General features: G+C 45.5%; 2 protein-coding genes across 2 annotated transcripts in view; one reads left to right on the forward strand and one right to left on the reverse strand.

Annotated features, from left to right (window-relative positions):
* The window catches only part of LOC139746557 (prenylcysteine oxidase 1-like), a 631496-nt gene that overhangs the window by 390345 nt on the left and 227850 nt on the right, over nucleotides 1-13301 (reverse strand). The window lies entirely within an intron of this gene.
* Nucleotides 12684-13301, forward strand: part of LOC139746556 (adenylate cyclase type 6-like) — a 1154491-nt gene continuing 1153873 nt past the window's right edge. The window contains 1 exon segment of the mRNA XM_071657911.1: nucleotides 12684-12777. The gene's annotated coding sequence lies outside the window, so the exon portion shown is untranslated.

Below are 13301 nucleotides of genomic sequence, written 5' to 3' on the forward strand. Positions count from 1 at the left end.
TCGTAGCGTTGCGCTCAAGGATATTATCCTGTCATTTTCACGAGGGTCAGACACACGAGAACCCCACACGGTCCGAATCGTAGACGCGGCAGTTGGCCCACACCCAAACCTAAGTGTTCATCCATCCTCCAACCTCGTTCATGACACGTATTTCACACTTGTTACAGAGAAACGATGCAGAAAAAGGGTAAGCGGACGTAATATTATCATAATTCACAACAGAACATTGTGTTGCACACATGTGACATGTTTCAATAAGAACGCAAGGAATTCTCAAAAAAATAAATTCCCTTGTGGATGAATTCTAACATTTGTGATAGAAAAAAAAAAAGACTAACTTTGAAATATTTTCTCCAAACAACTTATCTGGGAAGATTTGATATGAGGCAACACTCGCGCACACACACACACACACACACTCACTCACACATATTATTCTAGTTTCCGGAGCTCAGATGACAACACTCAGTTATACGGGAAGAATTTCTTGAAACTTCTCTTCTTCAACAACAATATGACGGAATACAAGCCAAGATTCCTCCTTACCTCCTTTTATTTGCTCGCTTCAATATAAGCTAAGTTTCCGCCTCACTTCCCTTATTAGCTTTTTTTTTTTCATGACAGACTTATCCAATTTGTTAACTTATGGAATTACATGACGAGGGTAGAGTTTAACCCAGGTAGTCTGAGCAGCTGTTGATAGAGAGGTATATTCAGGGAAAGAGGTTCCCTTCAGTGCTTAATCTAATCGAACAAGTTTCTAGCTTAATCTCATGTTATGGCTCCTGGCGGGGTCCTACCTTTGGATCCTCCGACGACCTGTTGACATCACCAGCTTGGTTCACAAGAACGTAATGTTCGTGATCAAGTCACTCCTTACTCTCCCCTGTTCCATCATGGACCAATTAATGGTCTCTTATGGTCTCTTAACATCTCATCGTAACTTAGTTTCCCCCTTATTCTAGCCTCATCTTAGTTGCCTTCCTCAAGACCTCCTCTGTTAATTCTAAGTGCAGTGACTGTACATGAGTGGAATCTTTATCGTTTTGTCCTGTTGTACAACACGATCAGTTGGCTGAATATTTCCTAAACCTCGTACTTGACAGATATCTGCCTGCAGGCAGTTTGTCCGATTTACCAGTTACCTTAAGGTAGGGGGCTCTGGCGAGAGGGTAGGTGCCATGTTGACCCTCTCACACACACGATTTCTAAAGCTCAGGTCTAGTTTGATGATATTCGCATAGAGGCTTTCCTTCACTGTGTCTCGTCCTCATTACTCGGGTTGAATTTCATCCAACATGTTTCAGGCCAACTTTGGAGTTTGTTTAGGTCCCCTGTTAAAGTTGATGCAATTCTCATCAATCTTTATGTCCTCCATGATTTTGGCGTCATCCGTAAATACATTCAGCTACGAGTCTGACCCTTCTAGTAAGTCATTTACAATGATCGAGAAGAGCAATGGCTCCAGGGCCGAGCCCTGCGGCATGCAACTAGTGACCCAAACCTAATTCGAGGAGGCTCCTTTGACACGAGTCCTTTGTTCCCTTCTGCTAAGATAATTTTTCATTTACTGGAGGCGTTTACGCCTTCTTCCTGCCATCCAGCTTTCTTCTCTATCTGCTTCCTATGAGGTGCCGTGTCAAATGCTTTCTGGGGCAGTCCAGATACATACAAATCAACTAGTCTTCACTTCTGCTGAAGACGGAGCTTACTTTCACAGGAAGTTAGGTTTGGTTTGTCCTGTCTCTCATTTAGGTAGTTTTTTCTTTCTGCAAGTAATGTGTGTGTGTGTGTGTGTGTGTGTGTGTGTGTGTGTGTGTGTGTGTGTGTGCGTGTATGTGTGTATGTGTGTGTGTGTGTGTGTGTGTGAAGGGGCACAGGGAGACGGAGTGGCTGGCTGCTGTGGACTGATATACTTCACGTGGATGGGAACTGAGTTACAGATACCAGAGCTTATCGTAATTGGATATAATCCTGAGAGAGAGAGAGAGAGAGAGAGAGAGAGAGAGAGAGAGAGAGAGAGAGAGAGAGAGAGAGAGAGAGACAGATGGAGACCGGGAGAGAGTTCTGGTCTGGACGTTCTCTGCTTATTACCTGCTCCTGCTAACGTGACCACTCCTGGCTGACTACGTCCAGAGATAAGCTCATGTCTTGAGGGCCGCCTGGCACCGCTAGGGTCAGGTCACGGGATGTGGATCAGGTTATGGGAATCAATCGTCCGAGTCCATGCATACGAGGACAAAGATCTGCAGGATGGATCCTTAGATACTGGCCGATAGGATGGTACTGTAGGACTCCCCTGTCTCGTGGCCTTCAAGCCTGGGGAGCTACGGGAGTGAGAGGTCTCCCCCTTCTTCTGGGACATCGTCTTCAGGCTACAGGGATGGGGGAGGTGGAAGACGTCATTCGGGAACTACAGAGCCGCATGTAAGAACCAGGAGGGTGGTAAATGAGGTGGGAGACTGATATAGGAGCCTATAACACTGGATCAAAGGGCGAGAACCTCCCCATGAGGACCCTCTACCTCGTGTGGTGGGGCACTAGAGCTGGAGACATCCCCATCCAGGAACAGTGGAAGGGGAGACGTCCTACATGATCGAGGGAGGGTGATAGGGAGGTGTTGCTCCTCCTCCAGCTTCCATCCTGGTATTAGGGAAGGCGGGGAGGGAGTCACAGGGGTTAGGGATTCAAAGATCTCCCTCAGCTGAAGGAGGTGAGGTGGTTTCCGCCAGCAAGCCCTCTCTACCCAGAGAGATTGTATACGTAAGGATGTACAATATGGTAATCCAGATATGATCTCGGAGTGGTTGTCAATCAAAGGCTTTTCCATATGTATTAAAACGTGTGTGTGTGTGTGTGTGTGTGTATGTGTGTGTGCGTCACATCTGCTGGAGATATATCATTTCCATTGGACGAAAGAATCACAATCTAATTGGAAAGCTTCACAGACAACAAGACGCTTGTTGTCTGTCTTGGACAATCGCATGTTTACCAAATGGCGTCCTAGCTTCATCTCTTCGATGTATATCAACTGACTGTTTTATTTCTCTCTTGTGTCTCCCCTGATGATGTGATTATTACACGAAAGTGCACTTGGGAACTTTTCGTGTTTCATTTTTCCCGTGGACTCATAGGAATATATATATATACATATATATATATATATATATATATATATATATATATATATATATATATATATATATATATATATATATATAGGGGATAGGGGAGAAAGAATACTTCCCACGTATTCCCTGCGTGTCGTAGAAGGCGACTAAAAGGGAAGGGAGCGGGGGGCTGGAAGTCCTCCCCTCTCGTTTTTTTTTAATTTTCCAAAAGAAGGAACAGAGAAGGGGGCCAGGTGAAGATATTCCCTCAAAGGCCCAGTCCTCTGTTCTTAACGCTACCTCGCTATCGCGGGAAATGGCGAATAGTACGAAATATATATATATATATATATATATATATATATATATATATATATATATATATATATATATATATATATATATATATATAACTCATGACATCTAGAGACAGGACGTATGAGAATGCGACCATTGTTAGTTTGTTCCTGACGTTTCCTCGATGAAGCAGGAAAGTTCCCACAACAGAGTCGTACAGGGAGATGTTCTTTCTCTAGTCCCCTTCAGTCTCTTTCCACGCGACCTCCCTGCACCACCCACAAACACACGGTGTACCAAAACCTCTCATACGTCACAACATCGTAACATACACTACACGAGCAACAGCTAACACTCGGTGTTACACGCAGTGTTACGACATTAACTCGTTCGTAACAAAACGTCTTCATCACAGAAATCCAGCATCACCCTCTCAAACCTCGACGGACATAAACCCAACCTTCATTTTACGTAACCGTAAATAGTCAGCCACTCCTACCCAACAAATTAATAATAACACTAGGCTTCACATACAACATGTGTCAATTACTCCCCGTACAACAGATACCATCATAAGAGCCATAAACAGAGCAAATGCTCTCGGAATACATACCAACTTCAGCTTAGAGCGGGAAAAAGGATCTCGTTGTCTTTTACCCACGTGGATTCTCAACCTACAGAGGGACACACACACACATCATCACTACCCATCTTGACCTGAGACCTCGCCTGGTGGACGTGACTAGCTTCTTGAGCGCTTTGGAACCCCCAGAAAGAGGGGGGATCGTGGCGTAGACGTGTAAGTACAAAGGACTACAGATGGCGAGGCGATCATTAAGTCCTATCGAGGCTGCGACAGTAGAAGAGGTCAGAAATACAGAGCTTAGCGTGGGGGAGGAAGCTGAAGAGCAAACACATGATGCTAAGAGAATCCCCCCCTGAAGACTTCTGAAACTATAGAGGCGTAAGTGATGTCAGTCTTGGACGCGGAACGAGATATTCTCCTGGAGGACATGGAAATGAAGATGATGCCTCAGAATTTTATTCCCAGTGTTGCCTCACTAGTCGCGCAATCCTTACCCACGAGTTAGTGTGGAGTTAGAATGGCAAACATGCTTAGATCAGGGCTGTCGAAATCTTCAGTGATTTTGAATACCTGTATCAAATCATATCTTGATGGGCAACTGGATGCTCTAATCTTGGCTACCTTATATACGCTACACACACACACACACACACACACACACACACACACACACACACACACACACACACACACGCACACTCACTACAACACTGAACACCCCCATGTACACCAATTATACCCCCCACTGCCATATTAATCACCTTTGCATTCAAATCACCCATCACTATAACCCGGTCTCGTGCATCAAAGCTGCTAACACACTCACTCAGCTGCTCCCAAAACACTTGCTTTTCATGATATTTCTTCCCATGACTAGGTGCATAGGCACCAATAATCACCCATCTCTCCATCCACTTTCAGTTCTACCCATATCAATCTATCACATACTCCCACAACTCATGCTTCAGGAATAGTGCTACTCCCTCATTTGCTCTTGTCCTCTCACCAACCCCTGGCTTTAGTCCCAAGACATTCCCAAACCACTCTTCACCTTTACCCTTGAGCTTCGTTTCACTCAGAGCCAAAACATCCAGGTTCCTTTCCTCAAATATACTACCAATCTCTCCTTTTTTCTCATCTTGGTTACATCCACACACATTTAGACACCCTAATATGAGCCTTCGAGGAGGATGAGCACTCCTCGCGTGGCTCCTTTCTTTGTTCCCCTTTTAGAAACTTAAAATACAAGAAGGGAGGGTTTCTAGCCCCTACCGCTTCCGTCCCCTTTAGTCGCCTTCTACGACACGCGGGGAATGCGTGGGAAGTATTCTTTCTCCCCTATCCCCAGGGATATATAGTAAAAGCTTTGCGGAAGATGAAAGCCGGCAAGGCAGCAGGTTTGGATGGTATTGCAGTGGAATTTATTAAAAAAGGGGGTGACTGTATTGTTGACTGGTTGGTAAGGTTATTTAATGTATGTATGACTCATGGTGAGGTGCCTGAGGATTGACGGAATGCGTGCATAGTGCCATTGTACAAAGGCAAAGGGGATAAGAGTGAGTGCTCAAATTACAGAGGTATAAGTTTGTTGAGTATTCCTGGCAAATTATATGGGAGGGTATTGATTGAGAGGGTGAAGGCATGTACAGAGCATCAGATTGGGGAAGAGCAGTGTGGTTTCAGAAGTGGTAGAGGATGTGTGGATCAGGTGTTTGCTTTGAAGAATGTATGTGAGAAATACTTAGAAAAGCAAATGGATTTGTATGTAGCATTTATGGATCTGGAGAAGGCATATGATAGAGTTGATAGAGATGCTCTGTGGAAGGTATTAAGAATATATGGTGTGGGAGGCAAGTTGTTAGAAGCAGTGAAAAGTTTTTATCGAGGATGTAAGGCATGTGTACGTGTAGGAAGAGAGGACAGTGATTGGTTCTCAGTGAATGTAGGTTTGCGGCAGGGGTGTGTGATGTCTCAATGGTTGTTTAATTTGTTTATGGATGGGGTTGTTAGGGAGGTGAATGCAAGAGTTTTGGAAAGAGGGGCAAGTATGAAGTCTGTTGGGGATGAGAGAGCTTGGGAAGTGAGTCAGTTGTTGTTCGCTGATGATACAGCGCTGGTGGCTGATTCATGTGAGAAACTGCAGAAGCTGGTGACTGAGTTTTGGTAAAGTGTGTGAAAGAGGAAAGTTAAGAGTAAATGTCAATAAGAGCAAGGTTATTAGGCACAGTAGGGTTGAGGGTCAAGTCAATTGGGAGGTGAGTTTAAATGGAGAAAAACTGGAGGAAGTGAAGTGTTTTAGATATCTGGGAGTGGATCTGGCAGCGGATGGAACCATGGAAGCGGAAGTGGATCATAGGGTGGGGGAGGGGGCGAAAATTCTGGGAGCCTTGAAGAATGTGTGGAAGTCGAGAACATTATCTCGGAAAGCAAAAATGGGTATGTTTGAAGGAATAGTGGTTCCAACAATGTTGTATGGTTGCGAGGCGTGGACTATGGATAGAGTTGTGCGCAGGAGGATGGATGTGCTGGAAATGAGATGTTTGAGGACAATGTGTGGTGTGAGGTGGTTTGATCGAGTAAGTAACGTAAGGGTAAGAGAGATGTGTGGAAATAAAAAGAGCGTGGTTGAGAGAGCAGAAGAGGGTGTTTTGAAATGGTTTGGTCACATAGAGAGAATGAGTGAGGAAAGATTGACCAAGAGGATATACGTGTCGGAGGTGGAGGGAACGAGGAGAAGAGGGAGACCAAATTGTAGGTGGAAAGATGGAGCGAAAAAGATTTTGTGTGATCGGGGCCTGAACATGCAGGAGGGTGAAAGAAGGGCAAGGAATAGAGTGAATTGGAGCGATGTGGTATATCGGGGTTGACGTGCTGTCAGTGGATTGAATCAAGGCATGTGAAGCGTCTGGGGTAAACCATGGAAAGCTGTGTAGGTATGTATATTTGCGTGTGTGGACGTATGTATATACATGTGTATGGGGGTGGGTTGGGCCATTTCTTTCGTCTGTTTCCTTGCGCTACCTCGCAAACGCGGGAGACAGCGACAAAGTATAATAAAAAAAAGAAAAAAAAAGTTTTTATCGAGGATGTAAGGCATGTGTACGTGTAGGAAGAGAGGAAAGTGATTGGTTCTCAGTGAATGTAGGTTTGCGACAGGGGTGTGTGATGTCTCCATGGTTGTTTAATTTGCTTATGGATGGGGTTGTTAGGGAGGTAAATGCAAGAGTTTTGGAAAGAGGGGCAAGTATGAAGTCTGTTGGGGATGAGAGAGCTTGGGAAGTGAGTCAGTTGTTGTTCGCTGATGACACAGCGCTGGTGGCTGATTCATGTGTGAAACTGCAGAAGCTGGTGACTGAGTTTGGTAAAGTGTGTGGAAGAAGAAAGTTAAGAGTAAATGTGAATAAGAGCAAGGTTATTAGGTACAGTAGGGTTGAGGGTCAAGTCAATTGGGAGGTGAGTTTGAATGGAGAAAAACTGGAGGAAGTGAAGTGTTTTAGATATCTGGGAGTGGATCTGGCAGCGGATGGAACCATGGAAGCGGAAGTGGATCATAGGGTGGGGGAGGGGGCGAAAATTCTGGGGGCCTTGAAGAATGTGTGGAAGTCGATAACATTATCTCGGAAAGCAAAAATGGGTATGTTTGAAGGAATAGTGGTTCCAACAATGTTGTATGGTTGCGAGGCGTGGGCTATGGATAGAGTTGTGCGCAGGAGGATGGATGTGCTGGAAATGAGATGTTTGAGGACAATGTGTGGTGTGAGGTGGTTTGATCGAGTGAGTAACGTAAGGGTAAGAGAGATGTGTGGAAATAAAAAGAGCGTGGTTGAGAGAGCAGAAGAGGGTGTTTTGAAGTGGTTTGGGCACATGGAGAGGATGAGTGAGGAAAGATTGACCAAGAGGATATATGTGTCGGAGGTGGAGGGAACAAGGAGAAGAGGGAGACCAAATTGGAGGTGGAAAGATGGAGTGAAAAAGATTTTGTGTGATCGGGGCCTGAAGATGCAGGAGGGTGAAAGGAGGGCAAGGAATAGAGTGAATTGGAGCGATGTGGTATACCGGGGCTGACGTGCTGTCAGTGGATTGAATCAAGGCAGGTGAAGCGTCTGGGGTAAACCATGGAAAGCTGTGTAGGTATGTATATTTGCGTGTGTGGACGTGTGTATATACATGTGTATGGGGGGGTGGGGCCATTTCTTTCGTCTGTTCCCTTGCGCTACCTCGCAAACGCAGGAGACAGCGACAAAGTATAAAAAAAAAAAAAAAAATATATATATATATATATTTACAAAATTTGTATGAGTGTCTCATATACACATCATGTCAGTGTGGTGGAAGTTATTTTCATCATATTAATTTCAACCTTCACCAACGTAGAACGAAGGTCATCAGTATGGAACAAGGTCAGCCAATCAACTAATTCATCCTCCATCCACTGTGATGTACTGAGCACAGCTTTGGTGTACTACTTCCCTCCCATACAAACGTAATGCGTCTTCAAGTCTCGATCAACCTTTGCTCTCTCCCATTTTCATGATTATCATCTTTGTCTAATGTAACTTTCATCCTTGGAACTCTCTCTCTACCTCCTAGCGCGACCCCCAGGCCTAAGGCCACAGACTAATTAACAACTTCCTGCACGTTAAAAGGGTAAGACTCGGTTTAGTTCCGTCCCAGAATAAGCTAAAGGAACCACTGTGCACAACCGTTCCTATACCCAAACCGATGTTGTTCATTTCACTTAACTTCGGGTCGGAAATCCGTGGCAGGGGTCACGAACGGGACTACGACCCTTGCGTCGACACTCATAACTTCTCATTACACGTAGCGGGATGACATTAATTCTCGAGATATTAAAGTAGGAAGCCGGCCACATAATGCTGTTTATGTGCCATGGTTCAGTTCGTCTGCCTGGTCCGGATTCCATTTTACTTATAATTACGTGTGATGGAGCACAAGCCGAGGAGAACGCAATACCTTATAAATGATTTACATGTATTTCGGTTGGATTATGTATTCTTTACTTTTGATTAAGGTGAAAATGCCTAAAGGAATGTGTCCAAGTAGACTTTTTTTTCGTAATCCGGATTGACAAGATCATATTACTCAAAGTATGATAATGAACAGTCATAGGCTGAAACTATATGAAAGCAAATGTTTAGTGTCTAGAGCATCGTTCACACAATTGCTTTTTCATATCACACACATTTTCTTTTTGCGATATTGAAATAGATTTTGAAATTCATCTCCGCGTCCTGTGGGATGACCCTCGTCTATCAACAAAGGGAAACACAATAGCTGTTTCATCCCTCCAGTTCATATCATCATAGGAATACAGGAATGAACCAACTGTTCTAGCCTTTTCTATTAATAGAGGGAAAGGATACACTGTTCTACCACTTCTTCTATATCTCAACAGAGGTAACCAGAGTAGCAGTTCCACCTATCCTTCTGTCTCAACGTTGGCGATGCCGCGTTTGTCAAAGAATTGGAGAAGTTGAGTCATTTCAAGTCGGGTCAGTACATAGACACCAGCTACTCTTGGTTTAAGCGATCAGTCCGGCGTAACTAAATTGATGAAGAGATATTACAAATTATGATAAACATACATGGATCCAAACACATCCATATGTACACACAACAAACACGCATGTCCAAACACAGAGAGACAGACAGACAGGCGCACATAGCGTGATGGTCGTCATTACTGACCACGAGGAAGCACGGGCCAGACCGAGGTAGGAGCCGGAAGGGTTCGAATCCTGGGTTTGGCAGTTGGACTGTACCCAACCTGTGTGTTCGTCCTCCTTTTCGGGGCTGGTTGCTATAGGGGTACCTGCCTTATGCTGGTGTGTGTATGTATGTATGTATGTATGTATGTATGTATGTATGTATGTGTGTGTGTGTGTGTGTGTGTGTGTGTGTGTGTGTGAGTGTACATACATACTGGATGAGACATGAGACATATATATGACGTTAAGAAGGAGGAAACAAGAGTGTAAAACTCCCGTAATCACAAATAGTTATCACAGACACAGACACAGACACACAGAAACAGATACACACACACAGACACACAACACACGGACACAAGACACACACACACACACACACACACACACACACACACACACACACACACACAAAACACACGCACACACACACAACACACGCACACACACACACACACGCACACACACACAACACACGCACACACACAACACACACACAAACATACACACACACAAACACACACATACACAATACACGCACACACACACAAACACAGAGACACACACACAAACACACAGACACATACACCACACAACACACACACACACACACACACACACACACACACACAAAATACACGCACACACGCACATAGACAGACACATTAGTGTCAGAGTGTTTGTGTAAACATTCCTTTACCATATCTGGAAATATAAACATCGATATGTTACCCTACATCACCACACAGCCGACCCACTGTGTTTACAATATCTCACATTAATAATTCATGTCTCATGGTCAAACCCTCTCCCATCACCACCATCTAGTAAGAAAATAACGTAAAGCGAGTTTTCAAGTTTGGTTGGGGAGACATTGTGCACGTGGGAGATTAATTACTGATTTTATTTAACCAGCCAGGCAGAGCCCAGCCACCCCACCCCACCCCCACTCCCTTCACGTCAAATCTACGTATCATTTTACCCTTCAAGAGATTTTCTCTTTTCTTTTTTTCATTTTGCGAATCTAATATTGCACTTTCAAATTATGCATGGGCTATTTTTTTTCTCTCCCCCTCTTGCGAAATTGGCCAAAAGTTATGGCCACAAATGCGCCACGGTAATTTTTTTTTCTATTCTTTCTTACCTTTAACATTAACCCGATGACACATTTTTCTTAAAGTTTGTTTACAAATGTTGCCAGTGAAAAGGGTAGATAAAATGTGGTTGACACAGCAGAAGGTCGAGACCACCACAGAACGACGGACAGACCTCCCCTGGATAGAAACCAAACCTCGACAGCATAGAGTAGAGAACTCCCCTGGATAGAGTAGAGACCTCCCCTGGATAGAGACCAGACCTCGACAGCATAGAGTAGAGACCTCCACAGCATAAAGACCTCCCCTGCAAAGAGCAGAGACCTCCCTGCATAGAGTAGAGACCTCCCCTGCATAGAGTAGAGACCTCCCCTGCATAGAGTAGAGACCTCGACAGCATAGAGTAGAGACCTCGACAACATAGAGGCCACGTCTCCACAGCAAAGAACAGACCTCCACAGCATATCGTTCTAACCTCTGCAGCACAGCGTCGAGACCTCCACAGCATAGAGTAGAAACCTCCGCAGCGCAGCCTGGAGTTCTCCACAGCCAAGACTTTACGTCCAGTATGGTGGGTGTCCCAGGATCTCTACCTCCTCAGCCGGGTGTCCATGGACGTGTCCCGTACACTGGATGTCCACAATGCCCAGTGTCCCCCCCCCCGAAAAATAATAATATATCCCATGTTCCCTCACAGTCTCCCATTTTCTTATTAGCCAATCGCGAAGACTACAGCAAATATATATATATATTCTTTCGGTCGAATAGCCAATCCCAGAGAAGATTAACCGCGACGACTTCCTTTTGATGTGATGAGCTAATCTATATATTGAACACCGTCTAAGACCCGTGGACAGATATGCCTACAACCATCTTCTGTCTTTGATTAGCGAATCCTGGAGGCAAGTAGAAAGCCATTTTCTTCCGCATGGTCAGGCAACAACCCTCAAGACTAGTTCTATAAATTCCCGCAAGGGCGGTGGGATACGGTGTGTGTGTGTGTGTGTGGAAGGTGGGTGTTAAGTGAGGAGGGCGAAGAAGGGTTTGATAGCCTGCGCTCCAAACACCTTCACTCGGTTTGATTGGCTAATCCCAGAGGCCCAATGCAGGATTGGCCATTCCTGCGGATGGCACATATAGGCCTAACGGGCGGTAATAACAGATGAAGTGAGGGAGGCTGCTGGCTACACAGGGAGGTAATGGCAGGAGCTACTGCACTGCTCTGCGCCACCTGCCATGCCCTCTACGCTACCTCCCTGCTTAGAGAATCTCTCTCTCTCTCTCTCTCTCTCTCTCTCTCTCTCTCTCTCTCTCTCTCTCTCTCTCTCTCTCACACACACACACATTATGTTACGCACTCTCTAACGCGTCCCCTGAGCGATATCCCTTTATACTCTCTCTCTCTCTCTCTCTCTCTCTCTCTCTCTCTCTCTCTCTCTCTCTCTCTCTCACACACACACACACATTATGTTACGCACTCTCTAACGCGTCCCCTGAGCGATATCCCTTTATACTCTCTCTCTCTCTCTCTCTCTCTCTCTCTCTCTCTCTCTCTCTCTCTCTCTCTCTCACACACACACACACACATTATGTTACGCACTCTCTAACGCGTCCCCTGAGCGATATCCCTTTATACTCTCTCTCTCTCTCTCTCTCTCTCTCTCTCTCTCTCTCTCTCTCTCTCTCTCTCTCTCACACACACACACACTCCCCTTCTCTAACTCACACACACACACACACACACACACACACACACATTCACTCTCTCTCTCTCTCCCTCTCCCTCTCTCTCAGCATCAGTGTGGTGGGCCAGCGCTGCGCTTTGTCTGGGGCCGGAGGTATTGGCTGTGCTGACTGCAGAGCTCGGGCAGTTCACTGCGGGCCACGCTTCCAGCAAGTCCTCCCTCCTCCTCCTCCTCATTCTCCCCTGTGACGGGCCATGGCGCGCTCCAGGCCACTCGGTGAGTCCCCGTGCCACCCCCTCCCCCATCCCCTCGGCCAATGCGTTGCGCGTCGTGCACACCACACACAAACACACACACACACACAAATGTACGTCCGCCTCCACCGCGTGCGTATACACGAACGACGCGTATGAATGTGTTAACGACCAGTTGACAGAATAGAAAGAAAAAAAATATATATATATACACGATGGGTGATTATAAGTGGATCAGATTCCCTTGTGATGATGAGTTTCAAACGAGTATTCTCGTCCACGCTGGCGGACCGGATGTGATGGTTCGAGCAATACGAGGATAGTAATGGTCGTAGGAGCCAGAGAGAGAGAGAGACAGAGGTTAGGCTGCCTTGAGAAGGACGCTCGTCCTCAGGTAAGTTACAATAACACAACGTTTTGCCTACATTCAATTACCGGCTGGAAATGGGGTAATCACACACTGTCTCGCCCCCGCCCGCCCCTGAACTTAACACTGCTGTTTTAGATTGTCGTTACCTGCTGTTACTTCCTTCCTAAGAGGTTGAA

Source organism: Panulirus ornatus, chromosome 65 (genome assembly GCF_036320965.1).
Source record: "Panulirus ornatus isolate Po-2019 chromosome 65, ASM3632096v1, whole genome shotgun sequence".
NCBI lineage: Eukaryota > Metazoa > Arthropoda > Malacostraca > Decapoda > Palinuridae > Panulirus > Panulirus ornatus.